Source organism: Microtus ochrogaster, unplaced genomic scaffold, assembly GCF_000317375.1.
Source record: "Microtus ochrogaster isolate Prairie Vole_2 unplaced genomic scaffold, MicOch1.0 UNK5, whole genome shotgun sequence".
In the NCBI taxonomy this organism is placed as follows: domain Eukaryota; kingdom Metazoa; phylum Chordata; class Mammalia; order Rodentia; family Cricetidae; genus Microtus; species Microtus ochrogaster.
The window spans coordinates 2958363-2970785 of record NW_004949103.1 but is presented as its reverse complement, the minus strand read 5'-3'; the positions used below and the strand labels follow the sequence as shown (position 1 = coordinate 2970785).

Below are 12423 nucleotides of genomic sequence, written 5' to 3'. Positions count from 1 at the left end.
GATAGTCTGTCCTATTGGGCTCCAGCCTCTAGAGCTGTCCTAGTGCAACTCAACCCCTCCAGAGCTGTCCTATTGGGGCTCTAAGTGTATCCTGGCTTCCTGATAAGTCAGGATATCTCTGCAACACTACAACCGTAACATATTCCCCTACACTTGCGATCTCCTGGAGAACAGTTAAACACATTATCAGGACTAAGAAGATGGTTCAACCAAGTAAAAATGTTGGCCGCACAAGCCTGATAAACTGAGTTCAATTCCTGTAGCCCATGGTAGCAGAGAACCTGGAAGTTGTCTTCTGACCGCCATACATGTGCTGGGGCACAGGCGCTCACTCAATGCTCCGCTGCTCCCCCACCCTGTATGTATGTGCACACAAAAATATGCAATAAAATAAATAAAAACACTTCCAGTTTACCTCAAGGCGCTCCTAAAAGAGACCCTTCTAGTTCATCCCCGTCTCTCCTTCTGGGCCCACAGTGCCCTCAACTAGACCATGACACCCAGCCAGGTGGCTGCACTTGTTTTTGTTACCCTCCTCTGCTTCCCCCCCACCCCCGGTCACTTCTTCCTCCAATTTCATCCATGCAGCCACCTGCCCCCTGGACCACTGGGCACTACAATGAGTTCTGATCCAGTGTCCCTTGACCTAGGTAGGCGCCACCGCCTTCTCTGCAGAAGATATATAGATACAATTACAGGGCTTTTTCCTCCTGCTTCCCTGAGGACAGAACCCCAGTGCCACGGCCTGGAGAAGGTCCCTCACCTAGTCCCTACAACACGTCCTCTTAAACCTTCTCAGATGCTAACGTGGGAAAAATTCAGGCAGCAACACTGAGAGGCAGGGGGCTTGTTGTTCTACAGAGGACTGCTGAGGCTAAGAAGACTCAGAGAGAGAGAGGAACTTCCCCAAAGTCACACAGCACATGTGTGATCAAACCAGGGCACAGACATGTGAGCCCCAGAGCAGGCTCTGCAAGAAGAAGGACGCTGGAGTCAGCATGCCTGAGTTCAAATCACCCTGCAGAGCCATGACAGCAAAAAAGACTGCTCTCACATAGAGGGCCAGTGAAATGCTGAGAATAACTTCTGAGTGCTCAGCCCTTAAACTGGACATCTACGTCCCCCCTCAAAGGCTCAGGGAATACTGCAGAGAAAGGAACAGAAGGCATGTACAATATTGAAGAGGACAGGAAGGAGTGTCATGAAACACTGTCTTCTCGACATGACATGACTGTTGAACCTGTAAGCTCAGGGCCATAGCGGCTCCCTACACAAGGCTGAGCACACCAACATGGATGTGGTGATTTCCACATTCCAGCATGGATGGGGAGATGTTCACACAGCTTCACCCCTCCCCAAGGAGCTAGAGGCAGTTAATGGTTGCTGGGAGGGAGAAGGAGGAGGTCATATATCCCTTGGTGTAGTTACTGGCAAGTTGCTATCACTCAGGTAAATAGCCCCATCCATATTCATACAGACAACCCTTATTAAATGTGGTGGGACACACACACACACACACACACACATACACACACAGAGAGAGAGACAGAGAGAGACAGAGAGAGAGAGAGACAGAGAGAGAGAGAATTAAAAGTAGGGAGACTTAGAGGAGATTCAGTGAGAGGAGGAAGGGGTGAGGATGTAAACAGGGAACAGGCTCCAAGTACATTCTATAGATGTATGTATGAAATTATAAAAGAACAATTTAAAAAATAGCAGGTCCATATACAAACCCACACAGCAATAGCCATCTGATATTTAGCAAAGATACCAAAAATACAAAGTTCAGAATAGACAACGTCTTCAACAAATGATGCTGGAAAAACTGAATGATCACACATAGAGAAATGAAGCTAGATCCCCATCTCTGGTCTTATACAAAAATCAGCTCCAAACAGATCAGACTTTAATATGAGACTTGAAACAATGAAAATGACAGAGGGAAGAATCAGAGAACAGACTTCAAGATTCGGCATAGGTGGGCTGGAGAGATAGATGGCTTAGTGGTTAAGAGCACTGGCTGCTCTTCTAGAAGAAATGGTTTCAGTGTCAAACTGGCTCACAACCATCTGTGACTCCGGTTCCAGGGGATCCAATACCCTCTTCTTGTCTCATGGAGCACACAAGTAGTGCACAGACACATGCCGGCAAAACATCCATACATTTAAAATAATTTGTATTAAAAACCAAGATGAGACATAGGCAAGGACTTTCTGAGTGGGATTCCCGCTGTCGGGGAATGAGGCCAACAACAGACCAAGGGGATCTCATGGAACTCAGAAGCTTCTGCACAGCACAAGAAACAGTTGAGTAGGAGCCAGCCTCAGAACAGGAGAAAACCTCTGTTAGCTGGACATCTGACAAAGGATTAATACGTAGACTCCACAAAGAACTTAAAAATACACAGAAATTAACCAACCCAATCAACAAATGACATGATGAAGGTTAGTTCTCAGAAGATGAAGTACTAATAAACATACCAAAAAAAAAAAAACTGTTCAACATCGCCAGTCACCAGAGAAATGCAAATCCAGACTCCACTGAGATTCCACCCTACCCCGGGGAGAATGGAGGTCACTAAGAAAACAACCACTCACAATAAAAGAGGGGGAGAAAGAAGTTGGGGTACTGTGCAAGCCTGGGGACATGAGTCTGGACACCTAGAACCCAGATAAAAAACTGGGAATGATCGCATATGCCACTTAACCTCAGTGCTGTGTGAAGTAGAGACAGGAGGATTGCTAGAGTTACCTGGCTGCCAGCCTAGCTCTAGGTTCAGGGAGAAACCCTGTGTTGAAAGAGTAATTCACTAGATGTCCTCCTCCGTCCCACACACACACACACACACACACACACACACACACACACACAGAGAGAGAGAGAGAGAGAGAGAGAGAGAGAGAGAGAGACAGACAGACAGACAGACAGACAGACAGACAGACAGAGAGATAGAGACAGACACAGAGAGAACAATAATATTGTCAAGGGTATGGACAAACAGAATCCTGACACAAAGCTGGTTGAGGGAGTGTAAACTAGTTCAAACCATGGTGGAAATCAGTTCCTCAAAAAACTAAAACTACCATATGACCCAGCTACCACTGCTGATATTCACCCAAAGGGCTCCATCAGCATGCCACAGAGATCCTTGCACACCCATGTCTACTGCATCACTTCCTAACAGCCCGAGAGACCGCCAGCACAGGAGCAGATTTTAAAGGTTGTCCATAAACACAGACACTGGACGGCTTTCAGCCACAAGGAACAAAGTGATGTCATTGGCAGAGAAAAGGATGCAAATGGAGACAATCACATTAAGTGAATGAAAGCAGTGTCAGAATGGCAAGCATGTGTTTTCTCATCTGTGGCTCATAGACTTTGTGTAGCACCTAAGTCAAGGGTGTATACACCACACAAAAGCAGAAGTGAAACTGCCCAAGGGACAAAGGAGGCTAACGAGGGGAAGAGCAAAGGAAGGGGAAAGAGCCGAGGGTGTGCTAGGCATTCAGTAGTATATGTATAAAAGTGTCTTTCTGGGACCTAGTACCATGAACACTGAAGACACAATGAAACTGTTTTCAAGTATGTATCCAACAGAAGACTCACCACCTCCCTAAGTGTATGCCTCCTTCACAGAGCCCCAGGGAGCATCAAAGGGAAGCGGAGCTGGGGGAGCCCAGGTCAATGTGGGTTGTTTTTACTATTTACATAATTATGATTAATTCTGTCATTCTGAACCTTCACCGTGTGCTATGGCTTGAAGGTAAGAGGCCCCCACATGTGTGCACAAGCACATGCATGCACGTGCACACACACATTTGGTTGCTAGTTGGTGGTACTGTTTTGGGAGGTTGTGGAATCTCATAAGGTGGGAACCTAGCCAGAGCAAGTGTGTCATTGGAGTGTGGACCTGGAGACTTACAACCCTGCCCTCCCTCCAAGAGTTCTCAGCTTCCTGAGTACTCCAGAGTATAAGCGGTTATACCCTGGGGTATAAGTTACCTTGCACGCCTGTAATTGAGCAGCAGCTCCCTGCCTTCCCCATGATGGATTGCAGCCTCTCAAACCAGGAGCCAAGTGAGTCCATCCTCCCGTGAGTTGTTCCTGTGAGGTCTGCAGTCACGGAAAGGAGAAGTAGCCAATACTGTGGCAATAATGCCTAGAAGCATAAACGTTCAGGAGCCCCAGGCATCCTGCTCATTCAGATGTGCCACTAACAGGTGGCAGTGGGGGTCTGATCTCAGCCAAAGACTCACCCCAGTCAGGCTGGCCCTGGGCAAGCTTGTCTCAGCTGTGCCCAGGCAGATGAACACACCTCCCAGAGCACACAGGCAGCCAGCCGGCCACCAGGGTGTGGCTCTCTGCCACACCTGCAGAAGGCAGCCCTCTCTGCACAGACTTTCCCCCACTTAAAGGATCAGGTGCTTTAGGAATGCCTTGAAGAGGTTCAAAGGCTAAACAGTCACACAGTGATCACCTTAGTCCCTGAAGCTCCCGCCCTCTCCGAAGCAGATGTGGCCTCCAGCGGGGCATGCACACACATACGATGGTAATGTCAAAGTTTGTAGACTGACCACAGAATCACTTTTAGAAAGGCTTAACAAGGGGCTAGAGAGATGGTTCAGTGATTGAGAGCACTGGCTGTTCTTCCAGAGGTCCTGAGTTCAATTCCCAGCAACCACATGGTGGCTCACAACCATCTGTAATGAGATCTGACCCACAGGCATACATGTAGACGGAACACTATATACACAATAAATAAATCTTTTTTTTTTTTTTAAAAAAAAGGCTTAACAAAATGGAGTCAGCCTTGTCTTGGACCTCATGCACACATACCTCATCAAAAACATAAGACCTTGCCGGGCGATGGTGGCGCACGCCTTTAATCCCAGCACTCGGGAGGCAGAGGCAGGCGGATCTCTGTGAGTTCGAGACCAGCCTGGTCTACAGAGATAGTTCCGGGACAGGCTGCAAAGCCACAGAGAAACCCTGTCTCGAAAAACCAAAAAAAAAAAGAAAAAAAAAAGAAAACATAAGACCTCACCAAAAAGAAAAAAAAAACCTATAAAGACTCTCACAGCTAAGGCCATGTCTATGAGGGCATCTTTGCAGTAGGAGACAGTCCAAATACAGCCAACCTGCAGCCATGATTCTCTCTATGGCACTATGTGAACAGTTTAGGTCAAAGAAGACAAGACCTACAGCCCAAGCAGAGAATCCCTGAAGTGAACAAAGCAGAGAATTCCTGAAGCACTTTTAATGTGTCAGCATCTTCATCTGGTTTCCAAGCTCTGTGTCCCCTTGCCGGCTAACTCTCTGCGGAGTGGGGAAGCAGAGCTGTGTCCCATTGCCTTGACTCACTCAGCAGGGGCAGCAAGGCCAGGGACTACCAGTTCCCACAATGGAGAAACTGAGGCTCACTGATATGAGATGACTCTAGAAGGATCCATGAGCTCAGGTCTGCCAAGCAGCAGGGCTCTTTTCCCTCGTCCCCAATGGATAAGCCTGGAAGCAATCTTGAGCTCTATCAAGGCCAGAAAGAACTGGCGCCTATCGTAAAATAACCAGTGTGACAAGGGCCTGTTGTCATGAAGACTGGTCCTACCTTAGAGTCAGAAACTCAGTCAGCACTGTGAAACCACACAGGAACTTTGGGTGGGAAATAGGCAGGTATCAACCCATGTTACCAATCAGAAAACTATTAAGGAAACACTGCTGTAGATGAACAGGTTACAGGGTTAGGACTTTAAGAAAGGCAATCTGGTCCACTCCTTACCACAGAGATGGGAAAGAAGTCAATGGGAATGTATCTAAGCCCTAAGTAAGGGGCAGGGTCTAAACACAGACCGCCTACCCCCACCCTTCCGTTTTCACTCCCATCTCACTCACTCGTGGCTCGTCATGGCTGCCTCAGCGAGCTCTTGGTGTCTACCAACACCGACCCAGAGCCTCGAAACCCCGGGGCTTCCCTAGACAGAGCAGAACGCAGGGGAAAGAGCCAAGACCTCACTCCAGACCTTGGGTCGAGGTCCAGCTCCAGTTCTTACTGTCCTGTGGCCTATATCAAGTATGTTGTCTCTGAGTCCTGGTGCTATTGGGTGGGTGAAGGAATTAGCCCTAAGCAAAGCCACCCTCGCAGGACATAATGACGCAGGGAACACTCATCTCCACACCAGCGACCCCTGCCTGGGGCCTCCAGAGCCACTACCTACATCAGGCTCAGGTTCTCTGGGCCACCAGGGTGCCCGGCTCCACCTGCCTTCGGACCCTGCTCTCTGCACCCTGCCGCCATTTTGCTTCCTGCACCCTGCCAAGTCACCCAACCACAGGCAATTTTAAATAGAAAAGGAAGTCAATGAACTCTACAGCCCTAACATACTGACTTTACTTCCCGTACATACAGCCTGACTTCCGGTCTGACTTTTTAAAGTCAGAAGTCCCGCTCTTAAGCCCGCCTTTCTGGGCCACGCCCCTTCTCTGCTCTCTGTTCCCATCCTTCCTGAAAAGAAAAAAAAATCCCATGAGTGAGTCATTTGGTACGTACACACAATGAATAAATAAATAAATTTTTAAAAAGTCCATCCCTTAATGTTTTGTAGTATGTCTCATTTTTTCAGCTGTAGCACCTGGCTACCTTACCTTCAGCAAAGCAGCCTTTCCGATCAGAGTCTAGTCACCTGTGCATGGGAACTCCGCTGAGTCTCACCCAAAGCTAACTCACACCAAGTCACTTCCTGTTACACAAGCAGCCACGGCTGTCTCCACCTCCTCCAGGGCTGGGCTGGGACCACTGAAACCATTCCCTGCCTATCCGTTCTCTCCAGGACAGAGATTCTGCTCCAAAGCTCACAAATAATGAACGGCCAGGAAGCCTTGGGGTTGGAAGGCTGGGTTTAAGAAAGCCAAGTTCACCTCGGTGGCACAGCCTGTGCTCAGGAAACAATAGAACCAGCAGGTGTGTTCAGAGAGGAAAACAACTCGAAGAGGTGCTTCTCAACCCTTTTACCCTTTGTCGTGAAATAGGATCTTACGCTGCTCTTCCCTGGGGTGACCTGGTCTTCCTGCCACCTTCCTCAGACCCACCGGAAAGCACAAGGCTGTTCAGAGAGAAGCCGGACTCTCTTAGTCCAGGCCCCAGACTCATGAGCCCTCCCCCTTTCAATGACTGTTACATCCAGGTGCCTTACTTCCTCTGGGCATGGTGGTTGAGAACCTGATGGAGGAAGCTGGGATACCTACTCCAGGGAGCACTCAGTAAACGTAGAAGCCGGTGGGTGCAAGGCAGAAGGAGGACTGAACCCCAGACGGGATCTGGCCCCAGGTTCACCATGGCCTGCCTCTTCCACATTCCTGACAGCACAACAGGTACTACAGACTAGACAGAACAGCATGTGTGCACATGCGCACACATACACAATACACACAAAAAAACACATACAACACACACACCGGGAAACCTGGTCTCTCAATCCCCATACCCAACCACCTCATCTGTAAAAGGAGATCTGTCCATTGTGCCGGACAGCATGTGAGGAGGTAGCTCAAGATGGCTCTAAGCCAGTCTATATGTATCTCAGGACACCCTGCTTCCAGACTCAGGAGCAGCAGCTAGGATGAGACTGTGCCAAGCAGGGTGCAAGCACCCCTCAGCATTGGACAGCTAAGGCCCAAAGAGACAAAGCACCTTCTCTAGACCTAAAGCTTTAAGGAAGTCAGGAAGGAAAGCCCAGCCAATTCCCAGCTGCAGAGAGAGCTGCCTCTGTTTTATTTCCCACCCTTAGAGCAGCATGGTACTGCTCATACTCACGGAAGATGCCAAGAACACACTTAGAGATGAGCAACCAGGTTCCTTTCTGCACGTGCAGCCACAGCCTCCAAGAACAAAACACACTGACAAAACCAACTACCACCAAGGCATCCCATAAAACGGTAATTTCAAAATGTTCTGGCTGATACTGTGCTTCCAATAGCATCAGACATTTCAATTTCCCACCACAAACACAATTTCTGGGAGAAAAAAAAACCTGCTACTCTGAATACGTTAACATATGCAGAAACCAGACCCGATTGTCACTAGAGCAAGAGGTGTTTATCGGCACTCAGGAGAGCACAGCCACAGCCATGCTTCCCTCCCAACACTCTGCACACATGGACTCCTCTTTGTCCTTGAGCTTCTTTGTATGATCTTACCAGGTGCTGAAAAGGGCAGGCGCTTTCAGGGGGGGGAGGGGGGAACAGTGATCTATATTCTGCAAGAATAACTAAGTATTGTGGCAGAATTTATACCCTCTTCTCTCTAGACAGAAACCAGTAGAAATGAAGGAATATGTGCCGAGCAATAACAGAGTCCACTTCTGCAGCTTTCGCTGAGTGCCTGAACTGTTCCAAAGCTTTTAAGCAATCACTGCTCTGAAACCCGCGACCCAGCTCTGACCACACCAAGATGAGCGCCTGGGCTGGGGAGATGACTCAGCAGATACAGCACTTACTGATTAGCATGAGGCCTGGAATTCAGATCTCCAGAGCCAGATCAAAGGGGTAGGTATGAGGGTCCTCCTGTAATCCCTGCACATGAGAGGCAGAGACAGGGATTCCCCAGAGCAAACTGGCTACCAAGCCTAGTAGAAATAGAAGATCCATGCTCAGTGGGAGAGCCTGCCTCAATGTGTAAGGTGAAAAAGGATGTCAACCTTGGAGGGTGAGGACATACACACATGCACACATGTGAACATGCATACAAACACATCCATAATAAAAATTAAAGGGATAAACAGAATTACCTCCTGCTAGTATTCCAGCAGAAAGGGTGAATTCCTTAGACAATATGATATAATTAGTAAAGGGTACAGCCAGCAGCCAGAGAGTATGGTTCTATTGTCTTCTTCTCACCTGTTCAGGGGTGTGGCTTCTAGGACCTTTTATTATGCTAGGACCTGAGGCTAGAACTACAAGGTTGTCCATCAGGTCCATCAGAGAAAGGGCCAAGCTAACTGTATCATAAGACAAACAGTCCAAAGAGGCCCAGTCGTCCGCATGTCTGTGGGAGAGCAGCTGCCCCTTCTAAGATCATATAAAACCTTGGGGGTAAATGACACATTATTTTAGTGCTCCGAATTTCTTAGAGAAAGACCTCTTATTTCCCTTATTTTGTAGGGAAGAATTCGGCTTCAGACAGGTTTTAAGAATTTGCTATATACCCCACCAGAATGCAAAATCTGCAGTTTCAACTACCCCTCACTAGCTCCGGGCAGACTGCCTGCAGCATTCAGGAATCCCTTCTTAAATTGCACAGGACCCGTATGAGGTCTCCCCAAATACCCACTGAAACAGTCTACCTGAGCTAATGGGAGCTCAGCAACTCAGCCAGACAGGGAAGGAACCAGCATAGGACTAAACTGGATCCTCTGAATGTGGATGACAATTGTATGGCTGGGGCAGACTAAAGGGCCATTAGCAGTGGCACCAGAATTTATCCCTACTGCTTGTACTGGCTCTTTGGAAACCCATTCTATTTGGATGGATACCGTGCTCAGCCTATATATAGTAGAGAGGGCCTTGGATCTTCCCCAAAGCAATGTGCCTTATCCTCTCTGAGGAGTGGATGGGGAATAGGGTGGGCAGGAAGGTGGAGGGGATGGGAGGAGGGGAGGGAGTGGGAACTGGGATTGGTATGTAAAATGAAAAAAGATAGCTTATTTTCTTTTTAAATAAATAAATAGATCTCCCCAAAGCCTTAGCCCTCCTATTGTTTCTGTCCCAATTCTACTGAAATGAGTCAAGAGGCCAAGGGTAACCACACCACTGAGAACGGGTAGGGACCGTTGGTGACGTCCAAACAAAGAATAACTTCTTTCTGTGGTTTCCACATCCTTCCCATGCTCAGTGTGGCTTGACATGCATAGGACACTCCCATCAGAGCGCACCTGCTGTGTGCAAAGGGACCCAGAGGGAGGGGGACACAGAGTTCACGGCTGTCATAGCTGATCTCAAGAAGCTCCAGGAAGTATGGTGGAGGGTGATGAGATGGGGAGGTAACTTGGAGCTCAGAGAATGGGGTGCTCAGACCACTGCAGGGTTACTCACCCAGTGAAGACAGCTTCATTTCAGCTCAGCACAGAGTGACGGAAATCAGGGACAACACTCTGGCCTGAGGCCCTGCAGACCCTCGAGCATCCTGATGCAACCTTCCCTTCCCCAGACACACACAGGTACACTCAAGGGGCTCCCAGGTGAGTAGGCAAGATGCGATAGCTAGCCCAGGTAGTACCTAGCATGGGAAACCATGTGATGGAGGGACATTTGAAGTGGGCTTGGCTGTGGTAAAATGAGATCTTACAGAGTGAGGAACAGGGTCCTAAGGGAGGCCAGAGGCACCTTGAAAGGCAGAGCAGCAGGGTCCCCAAGTTTCCCTCACTGACCCAGCAGCATCCCTGTGTCTGCTGCACCCTGGGCCTGCTGCTGACCACTGGAGTCTCACAGTGAGTGAGTGAATGAATGAATCCATCAATCAATCCAGCACAGCCCCTCCCTGTACTAAACTACTCTGGGGAAGACAGAATGTGAAAGAAAGCTACATGGTGAGACCAGCTTGGGACAGAGAGAGGGGACAGAGAGAGGTGCAGGAGATGGGAGAAGTACCTGAGGAGAGGGACCTAGGCCATGTCAGAGGTACCAGGAAGGGTGTGGCAGGGGAAGGGCTCAGCAGTAGACAAGACAAAGGCGGAGCCTGCTGAGGTTAGAGGCTGCAGACAGCTCTGTGATGGAGGACAGCTGGGATTTCCAAGGTTCATGTGCCCCACCCCAACAGGGTAATGTGGTATGAGGAGGCGGGGCCTTTGGGAGCCCTCACTTTAGGAAAGTGACATCAGGACAAAAGAGAACTTGCTTCTGCCACATGGGGGGCACAAGAGGACAGTGACCCCTGCAACCCACAAAGAGGACCTCTCCAGAGTAAAACTGCCCTCAGACTACACAGCCTGTGACAATGTCAGAAGCAATCTCTGCTAGACGTCCCGAGTCTCTGGGGTTTGTTGGAGTGGCCCAAACTGAAAATGACTGGTGTCTACCAATACATCGCCCTGGCTCATTTCCCTTAGTTCACTTCCCAAATGTCTCCTACAGATCCAGAGCTACACCAAGGGAGGAGTGGAGAGGGAGCCTCAAACACTCCGAAAGACACAGGATCCTTAGGGGATACTTAGAGGAAAGGCAAATGTGGGCTCCAACACAGCTCCTGGCCCTTTGGCCAACAGTGGTCCTGGAGGCTCCCAGCCATGATGCTTGAAGGTTGGGACACATTCATGACAACACACAGACACAGGGCCAGGTGGAGGAGAGCAGCCAATGTCTGAAACGGAGCAAGGCCTCCGGTACGCAGGGTGAAGAGCCCATTTTTCAAATCCAGATTCATGAAGTCTCAGGCATGTCTTAAAGATCCTGGAGGCTGTAATACCGCTTTTGGGTATATATCCAAAGGATGCTCAATTGTGCCACAAGGACATGTGCTCAACTATGTTCATAGCAGCTTGGTTTGTCCTAGCCAGAACCTGGAAACAACCTAAAGGCTGCTAGACTGAATAGTGAATAAAGAAGATGTGGTACATTTACACAATGGAGCAGTACACAGCAGAAAAAAATAATGACAGCTTGAATTTTGCAGGAAAATAGATGGGGCTAGAAAACATTATTTTGAGTGAGGTAACCCAGACCCAGAAAGACAATTATCACATGTACTCACTCATAGGTGGTTTTTTAACATAAAGCAAAGAAAACCAGCCTACAAACCATAATCCCAGAGAACTTAGACAACAATGAGGACACTAAGAGAAACTTTCATAGATCTAATCTATATGGAAAATAGAAAAAGACAAGATCTCCTATGTGAATTGGGAACATGGGGACCTTGGTGGAGGGGTTGAAGAGGGAGGGGAGAGGTAGGGAGGGGAGCAGAGAAAAATGTAGAGTTCAATAAAAATTAATTTTAAAAAAGATGGTGGGGGCTGGGAGGTGTGATGCACTTCTAGGTGCAGTCATTTTTCAGTCTGTCACACGAGGACTCATCACCATCCTGGTCTTTGGTACAGCCACCCCATTCTCTCTGGGGAGGAGGCCTGCACCTGCGCAGCTTATGGATGCTGCCGGTTGGAGGAACATTGTGCACATGGTCACCACACAGAACATTTCCATGGCGACGGCCAAGCATGACGTCAATCACCACACTACAGGCTGCTCGGACAACAGTGGTCTCCTGAAATTATTTTCCAAAAGCTAAATTCAGCAAAGGAAAACAGTCTTTAAAAAGAGGAAACCAGTGTAGAGAGAGAGAGGAAGAGTTGAGCTTGCAAGCAGCAAGTCCTATGAGCTGAAAGCTGACAGCTGGGCTTGATGGGATACCATTACTCCTCTGTTTGGATGGCTTAGCTG

At 48.6% G+C, this 12423-nt stretch overlaps 1 protein-coding gene across 9 annotated transcripts in view; it reads right to left on the bottom strand.

Annotated features, from left to right (window-relative positions):
- Jakmip1 (janus kinase and microtubule interacting protein 1) overlaps window positions 1-12423 on the bottom strand; it is a 121583-nt gene that overhangs the window by 91405 nt on the left and 17755 nt on the right. Inside the window, exon 1 of one of the 9 annotated variants that reach the window (XM_026788646.1) lies at window positions 4003-4077. The exons of the other annotated variants lie outside the window; for them this stretch is intronic. The gene's annotated coding sequence lies outside the window, so the exon portion shown is untranslated. Of the gene's footprint in view, window positions 1-4002; window positions 4078-12423 lie in introns of those variants that run through there. 9 annotated transcript variants of the gene reach the window in all.